Here is a 10,321-nt window from a genome sequence, read left to right on the forward strand (position 1 = left end):
CATCCTCTATCCTATCCTATCCTCTATCCGATCCTCTATCCTATCCTATCCTCTATAATATCGTTTACTCTATCATATCCTATCCTCTATCCTATAATATCATCTATCCTATCCTATCCTCTATCCTATCCTCTCCTCTATCCTATCCTATCCTCTATCCTATCCTATCCTCTATCCTATCCTATCCTCTATCCTATCCTCTATCCTATCCTATCCTATCCTCTACCCTATCCTATCCTATCCTCTATCCTATCCTATCCTGTATCCTATCCTATCCTCTATTCTATCCTATCCTCTATCCTATACTATCCTCTATCCTATCCTATCCTCTATCCCATCCTATCCTCTATCCGATCCTCTATCCAATCCTATCCTTTATCCTATCCTATCCTCTATCCTACTCTATCCTCTATCCTATCCTATCCTCTATCCTATACTATCCTCTACCTTATCGAATCCTCTATCCTATCCAATTACCTATCCTATCCTCTATCCTATCCTTTCCTCTATCCTATCCTATCCTCTATCCGATCCTCTATCCTATCCTCTATCCTATCCTATCCTCTATCCTATCCTATCCTATCCTCTATCCTATCCTATCCGTTATCCTATCCTATCCTCTATTCTATCCTATCCTCTATCCTATACTATCCTCTATCCTATCCTATCCTCTACCTTATCGTATACTCTATCCTGTCCAATTACCTATCCTATCCTCTATCCTATCCTCTATCCTATCCTATCCTCTATCCTATCCTATCCTCTATCCTATCCTATCCTCTATCCTATCCTATCCTCTATCCTATCCTATCCTCTATCCTATCCTATCCTCTATCCTATCCTCTATCCTATCCTCGATCCTATCCTATCCTTTATCCTATCCTATCCTCTATTCTATCCTATCCTCTATCCTATACTATCCTCTATCCTATCCTATCCTCTATCCTATTCTATCCTCTATCCGATCCTCTATCCAATCCTATCCTTTATCCTATCCTATCCTCTATCCTACTCTATCCTCTATCCTATCCTATCCTCTATCCTATCCTATCCTCTATCCTATTATATCCTCTATCCTATCCTATCCTCTATCCTATCCTATCCTCTATCCTATCCTATCCTCTATCCTATCCTATCCTCTATCCTATCCTCTATCCTATCCTCGATCCTATCCTATCCTTTATCCTATCCTATCCTCTATTCTATCCTATCCTCTATCCTATACTATCCTCTATCCTATCCTATCCTCTATCCTATTCTATCCTCTATCCGATCCTCTATCCAATCCTATCCTTTATCCTATCCTATCCTCTATCCTACTCTATCCTCTATCCTATCCTATCCTCTATCCTATCCTATCCTCTATCCTATTATATCCTCTATCCTATCCTATCCTCTATCCTATTATATCCTCTATCCTATCCTATCCTCTACCTTATCCTATACTCTATCCTATCCAATTACCTATCCTATCCTCTATCCTATCCTCTATCCGATCCTCTATCCTATCCTATCCTCTAGAATATCGTTACTCTATCATATCCTATCCTCTATCCTATAATATCATCTATCCTATTCTATCCTCTATACTATCCTATCCTCTATCCTATCCTATCCTCTATCCTATCCTCTCCTTTATCCTATCCTATCCTCTACTCTATCCTATCCTCTATCCTATACTATCCTCTATCCTATCCGATCCTCTATCCGATCCTCTATCCAATCCTATCCTTTATACTATCCTATCCTCTATCCTACTCTATCCTCTATCCTATCCTATCCTCTATCCTATCCTATCCTCTATCCGATCCTCTATCCTATCCTATCCTCTATCCTATCCTCTATCCTATCCTATCCTATCCTCTATCCTATCCTATCCTATCCTCTATCATATCCTATCCTCTATCCTATCCCATCCTCTATCCTATCCTATCCTCTATCCTATCCTATCCTCTATCCTATCCTCTATCCTATCCTCTCCTCTATCCTATCCTCTCCTCTATCCTATCCTATCCTCTATCCTCTATCCTATCCTATCCTCTATCCTATCCTCTATCCTATCCTATCCTATCCTCTATCCTATCGTATCCTATCCTCTATCCTATCCTATCCTGTATCCTATCCTATCCTCTATTCTATCCTATCCTCTATCCTATACTATCCTCTATCCTATCCTATCCTCTATCCTATCCTATCCTCTATCCGATCCTCTATCCAATCCTATCCTTTATCCTATCCTATCCTCTATCCTACTCTATCCTCTATCCTATCCTATCCTCTATCCTATCCTATCCTCCGTCCGATCCTCTATCCTATCCTATCCTCTATCCTATCCTATCCTTTATCCTATCCTATCCTCTATCCTATCCTATCCTCTATCCTATACTATCCTCTACCTTATCCTATCCTCTATCCTATCCAATTACCTATCCTATCCTCTATCCTATCCTTTCCTCTATCCTATCCTATCCTCTGTCCGATCCTCTATCCTATCCTATCCTCTATCCTATCCTATCCTTTATCCTATCCTATCCTCTATCCTATCCTATCCTCTATCCTATACTATCCTCTACCTTATCGAATCCTCTATCCTATCCAATTACCTATCCTATCCTCTATCCTATCCTTTCCTCTATCCTATCCTATCCTCTATCCGATCCTCTATCCTATCCTCTATCCTATCCTATCCTCTATCCTATCCTATCCTATCCTCTATCCTATCCTATCCGTTATCCTATCCTATCCTCTATTCTATCCTATCCTCTATCCTATACTATCCTCTATCCTATCCTATCCTCTACCTTATCGTATACTCTATCCTGTCCAATTACCTATCCTATCCTCTATCCTATCCTCTATCCTATCCTATCCTCTATCCTATCCTATCCTCTATCCTATCCTATCCTCTATCCTATCCTATCCTCTATCCTATCCTCTATCCTATCCTCGATCCTATCCTATCCTTTATCCTATCCTATCCTCTATTCTATCCTATCCTCTATCCTATACTATCCTCTATCCTATCCTATCCTCTATCCTATTCTATCCTCTATCCGATCCTCTATCCAATCCTATCCTTTATCCTATCCTATCCTCTATCCTACTCTATCCTCTATCCTATCCTATCCTCTATCCTATCCTATCCTCTATCCTATTATATCCTCTATCCTATCCTATCCTCTATCCTATCCTATCCTCTATCCTATCCTATCCTCTATCCGATCCTCTATCCTATCCTATCCTCTATCCTATCCTATCCTCTATCCTATCCTCTATCCTATCCTCTATCCTATCCTATCCTATCCTCTATCCTATCCTATCCTATCCTATCCTATCCTCTATCCTATCCTATCCTATCCTCTATCCTATCCTATCCTTTATCCTATCCTATCCTCTATTCTATCCTATCCTCTATCCTATACTACCCTCTATCCTATCCTATCCTCTATCCCATCCTATCCTCTATCATTTCCTATCCTGTATCCTATCCTATCCTCTATCCTATTATATCCTCTATCCTATCCTATCCTCTACCTTATCCTATACTCTATCCTATCCAATTACCTATCCTATCCTCTATCCTATCCTCTATCCGATCCTCTATCCTATCCTATCCTCTAGAATATCGTTACTCTATCATATCCTATCCTCTATCCTATAATATCATCTATCCTATTCTATCCTCTATACTATCCTATCCTCTATCCTATCCTATCCTCTGTCCTATCCTCTCCTTTATCCTATCCTATCCTCTACTCTATCCTATCCTCTATCCTATACTATCCTCTATCCTATCCTATCCTCTATCCGATCCTCTATCCAATCCTATCCTTTATACTATCCTATCCTCTATCCTACTCTATCCTCTATCCTATCCTATCCTCTATCCTATCCTATCCTCTATCCGATCCTCTATCCTATCCTATCCTCTATCCTATCCTCTATCCTATCCTATCCTATCCTCTATCCTATCCTATCCTATCCTCTATCATATCCTATCCTCTATCCTATCCCATCCTCTATCCTATCCTATCCTCTATCCTATCCTATCCTCTATCCTATCCTCTATCCTATCCTCTCCTCTATCCTATCCTCTCCTCTATCCTATCCTATCCTCTATCTTCTATCCTATCCTATCCTCTATCCTATCCTCTATCCTATCCTATCCTATCCTCTATCCTATCGTATCCTATCCTCTATCCTATCCTATCCTGTATCCTATCCTATCCTCTATTCTATCCTATCCTCTATCCTATACTATCCTCTATCCTATCCTATCCTCTATCCTATCCTATCCTCTATCCGATCCTCTATCCAATCCTATCCTTTATCCTATCCTATCCTCTATCCTACTCTATCCTCTATCCTATCCTATCCTCTATCCTATCCTATCCTCTATCCTATCCTATCCTCCGTCCGATCCTCTATCCTATCCTATCCTCTATCCTATCCTATCCTTTATCCTATCCTATCCTCTATCCTATCCTATCCTCTATCCTATACTATCCTCTACCTTATCCTATCCTCTATCCTATCCAATTACCTATCCTATCCTCTATCCTATCCTTTCCTCTATCCTATCCTATCCTCTATCCGATCCTCTATCCTATCCTCTATCCTATCCTATCCTATCCTCTACCTTATCCTATACTCTATACTATCCTCTATCCTATCCTATCCTCTATCCTATCCTATTCTCTATCCTATTCTATCATCTATCCTATTCTATCCTCTATCCTATCCTATCCTCTATCCTATCCTATCCTTTATCCTATCCTATCCTCTATCCTATCCTATCCTCTATCCTATACTATCCTCTAACTTATCCTATCCTCTATCCTATCCAATTACCTATCCTATCCTCTATCCTATCCTTTCCTCTATCCTATCCTATCCTCTATCCGATCCTCTATCGTATCCTCTATCCTATCCTCTATCCTATCCTATCCGATCCTCTATCCTATCCTCTATCCTATACTATCCTCTACCATATCCTATCCTCTATCCTATCCAATTACCTATCCTATCCTGGATCCTATCCTATCCTCCATCCTATCCTATCCTCTATCAGATCCTCTATCCTATACTAGCCTCTACCTTATCCTCTCCCCTATCCTATCCAATAACCTATCCGATCCTCTATCCTATCCAATAACCTATCCGATCCTCTATCCTATCCTATCCTCTATCCGATCGTATCCTCTATCAGATCCTCTATCCTATCCTATCATCTATCCTATCCTCTATCGTATCCTATCCTATCCTCTTTCCTATCCTATCCTCTATCCTATCCTATCCTCTATCCGATCCTCTATCCAATCCTATCCTTTATCCTATCCTATCCTCTATCCTACTCTATACTCTATCCTATCCTATCCTCTATCCTATCCTATCCTCTATCCGATCCTCTATCCTATCCTATCCTCTATCCGATCCTATATCCTATCCTATCCTCTATCCTATCCTATCCTCTATCCTATCCTATCCTTTATCCTATCCTATCCTCTATCCTATCCTATCCTCTACCCTATACTATCCTCTACCTTATCCTATCCTCTATCCTATCCAATTACCTATCCTATCCTCTATCCTATCCTTTCCTCTATCCTATCCTATCCTCTATCCGATCCTCTATCCTATCCTCTATCCTATCCTATCCTATCCTCTACCTTATCCTATACTCTATACTATCCTCTATCCTATCCTTTCCTCTATCCTATCCTATCCTCTATCCGATCCTCTATCGTATCCTCTATCCTATCCTCTATCCTATCCTATCCGATCCTCTATCATATCCTCTATCCTATACTATCCTCTACCATATCCTATCCTCTATCCTATCCAATTACCTATCCTATCCTCGATCCTATCCTATCCTCCATCCTATCCTATCCTCTATCAGATCCTCTATCCTATACTAGCCTCTACCTTATCCTCTCCCCTATCCTATCCAATAACCTATCCGATCCTCTATCCTATCCTATCCTCTATCCGATCGTATCCTCTATCAGATCCTCTATCCTATCCTATCATCTATCCTATCCTCTATCGTATCCTATCCTATCCTCTTTCCTATCCTATCCTCTATCCTATCCTATCCTCTATCCTATCCTCTATACCATCCTCTATCCTATCCTATCCTCTATCCGATCCTCTATCCTATCCTATCCTCTATAATATCGTTTACTCTATCATATCCTATCCTCTATCCTATAGTATCATCTATCCTATCCTGTCCTCTATCCTATCCTACCTTTTATCCTATCCTATCCTCTATCCTATCCTATCCTCTATCCTATACTATCCTCTATCCTATCCTATCCTCTGTCCGATCCTCTATCCTATCCTATCCTCTATCCTATCCTATCCTTTATCCTATCCTATCCTCTATCCTATCCTATCCTCTATCCTATACTATCCTATCCTCTATCCTATCCTATCCTGTATCCTATCCTATCCTCTATTCTATCCTATCCTCTATCCTATACTATCCTCTATCCTATCCTATCCTCTATCCTATCCTATCTTCTATCCGATCCTCTATCCAATACTATCTTTTATCCTATCCTATCCTCTATCCTACTCTATCCCATCCTATCCTCTATCATTTCCTATCCTGTATCCTATTATATCCTCTATCCTATCCTATCCTCTACCTTATCCTATACTCTATCCTATCCAATTACCTATCCTATCCTCTATCCTATCCTATCCTCTATCCTATCCTATCCTCTATCCTATCCTATCCTCTATCCTATCCTATCCTCTATCCTATCCTATCCTCTATCCTATCCTCTATCCTATCCTATCCTCTATCCTATCCTATTCTCTATCCTATCCTATCATCTATCCTATTCTATCCTCTATCCTATCCTATCCTCTATCCTATCCTATCCTTTATCCTATCCTATCCTCTATCCTATCCTATCCTCTATCCTATCCTATCCTTTATCCTATCCTATCCTCTATCCGATCCTCTATCCTATCCTATCCTCTAGAATATCGTTACTCTATCATATCCTATCCTCTATCCTATAATATCATCTATCCTATTCTATCCTCTATACTATCCTATCCTCTATCCTATCCTATCCTCTATCCTATCCTCTCCTTTATCCTATCCTATCCTCTACTCTATCCTATCCTCTATCCTATACTATCCTCTATCCTATCCTATCCTCTATCCGATCCTCTATCCAATCCTATCCTTTATACTATCTTATCCTCTATCCTACTCTATCCGCTATCCTATCCTATCCTCTATCCTATCCTATCCTCTATCCGATCCTCTATCCTATCCTATCCTCTATCCTATCCTCTATCCTATCCTATCCTGTCCTCTATCCTATCCTCTATCCTATCCTATCCTATCCTCTATCCTATCCTATCCTATCCTCTATCATATCCTATCCTCTATCCTATCCCATCCTCTATCCTATCCTCTATCCTATCCTCTCCTCTATCCTATCCTCTCCTCTATCCTATCCTATCCTCTATCCGATCCTCTATCCTATCCTATCCTCTATCCGATCCTATATCCTATCCTATCCTCTATCCTATCCTATCCTCTATCCTATCCTATCCTTTATCCTATCCTATCCTCTATCCTATCCTATCCTCTATCCTATACTATCCTCTACCTTATCCTATCCTCTATCCTATCCAATTACCTATCCTATCCTCTATCCTATCCTATCCTCTATCCAATCCTATCCTCTATCCTATCTATCCTCTATCCTATCCTATCCTCTATCCTATCCTATCCTCTATCCTATCCTATCCTCTATCGTATCCTATCCTATCCTCTATCATATCCTATCCTCTATCCTAAACGCTGCTCAATCCTATTCTATCCTCTATCCTATCCTATCCTCTATCCTATCCTATCCTATCCTCTATCCTATCCTATCCTATCCTCTATCCTATCCTATCCTCTATCCTATCCTCTCCTCTATCCTATCCTATCCTCTATCCTATCCTATACTCTATCCTCTATCCTATCCTACCCTCTTTCCTATCCTATCATCTATCCTATCCTATCTTCTATCCTATCCTTTCCTCTATCCTATCCTATCCTCTATCCTATCCTATCCTCTATCCGATCCTCTATCCTATCCTATCCTCTATCCTATCCTCTATCCTATCCTATCCTATCCTCTATCCTATCCTATCCTATCCTCTATCCTATCCTATCCTTTATCCTATCCTATCCTCTATTCTATCCTATTCTCTATCCTATACTATCCTCTATCCTATCCTATCCTCTATCCTATCCTATCCTCTATCCTATCCTCTATACCATCCTCTATCCTATCCTATCCTCTATCCGATCCTCTATCCTATCCTATCCTCTATACTATCCTATCCTCTATCATATCCTATCCTCTATCCTATAATATCATCTATCCTATTCTATCCTCTATACTATCCTATCCTCTATCCTATCCTATCCTATCCTATCCTCTATCCTATCCTATCCTCTATCCTATCCTATCCTCTATCCTATCCTATCCTCTATCCTATCCTATCCTCTATCCGATCCTCTATCCTATCCTATCCTCTATCCGATCCTCTATCCTATCCTATCCTCTATCATATCCTATCCTCTATCCTATCTCATCCTCTATCCTATCCTATCCTCTATCATATCCTATCCTCTATCCTATCTCATCCTCTATCCTATCCTATCCTCTATCCTATCCTATCCTCTATCCTATCCTCTATCCTATCCTATCCTCTATCCTATCCTGTCCTCTATCCTATCCTATCCTATCCTTTATCCTATCCTATCCTCTATTCTATCCTATCCTCTATCCTATACTATCCTCTATCCTATCGTATCCTCTATCCTATTCTATCCTCTATCCGATCCTCTATCCAATCCTATCCTTTATCCTATCCTATCCTCTATCCTACTCTATCCTCTATCCTATCCTATCATCTATCCTATCCTATCCTCTATCCTATTATATCCTCTATCCTATCCTATCCTCTACCTTATCCTATACTCTATCCTATCCAATTACCTATCCTATCCTCTATCCTATCCTCTATCCTATCCTATCCTCTATCCTATCCTAACCTCTATCCTATCCTATCCTCTATCCTATCCTATCCTTTATCATATCCTATCCTCTATCCTATCCTATCCTCTATCCTATACTAGCCTCTACCTTATCCTCTCCCCTATCCTATCCAATTACCTATCCGATCCTCTATCCTATCCTATCCTCTATCCGATCGTATCCTCTATCAGATCCTCTATCCTATCCTATCATCTATCCTATCCTCTATCGTATCCTATCCTATCCTCTTTCCTGTCCTATCCTCTATCCTATCCTATCCTCTATCCTATCCTCTATACCATCCTCTATCCTATCCTATCCTCTATCCGATCCTCTATCCTATCCTATCCTCTATAATATCGTTTACTCTATCATATCCTATCCTCTATCCTATAATATCATCTATCCTATCCTATCCTCTATCCTATCCTCTCCTCTATCCTATCCTATCCTCTATCCTATCCTATCCTCTATCCTATCCTATCCTCTATCCTATCCTCTATCCTATCCTATCCTATCCTCTACCCTATCCTATCCTATCCTCTATCCTATCCTATCCTGTATCCTATCCTATCCTCTATTCTATCCTATCCTCTATCCTATACTATCCTCTATCCTATCCTATCCTCTATCCCATCCTATCCTCTATCCGATCCTCTATCCAATCCTATCCTTTATCCTATCCTATCCTCTATCCTACTCTATCCTCTATCCTATCCTATCCTCTATCCTATACTATCCTCTACCTTATCGAATCCTCTATCCTATCCAATTACCTATCCTATCCTCTATCCTATCCTTTCCTCTATCCTATCCTATCCTCTATCCGATCCTCTATCCTATCCTCTATCCTATCCTATCCTCTATCCTATCCTATCCTATCCTCTATCCTATCCTATCCGTTATCCTATCCTATCCTCTATTCTATCCTATCCTCTATCCTATACTATCCTCTATCCTATCCTATCCTCTACCTTATCGTATACTCTATCCTGTCCAATTACCTATCCTATCCTCTATCCTATCCTCTATCCTATCCTATCCTCTATCCTATCCTATCCTCTATCCTATCCTATCCTCTATCCTATCCTATCCTCTATCCTATCCTATCCTCTATCCTATCCTATCCTCTATCCTATCCTCTATCCTATCCTCGATCCTATCCTATCCTTTATCCTATCCTATCCTCTATTCTATCCTATCCTCTATCCTATACTATCCTCTATCCTATCCTATCCTCTATCCTATTCTATCCT

Source organism: Halictus rubicundus, unplaced genomic scaffold, assembly GCF_050948215.1.
Source record: "Halictus rubicundus isolate RS-2024b unplaced genomic scaffold, iyHalRubi1_principal scaffold0130, whole genome shotgun sequence".
In the NCBI taxonomy this organism is placed as follows: domain Eukaryota; kingdom Metazoa; phylum Arthropoda; class Insecta; order Hymenoptera; family Halictidae; genus Halictus; species Halictus rubicundus.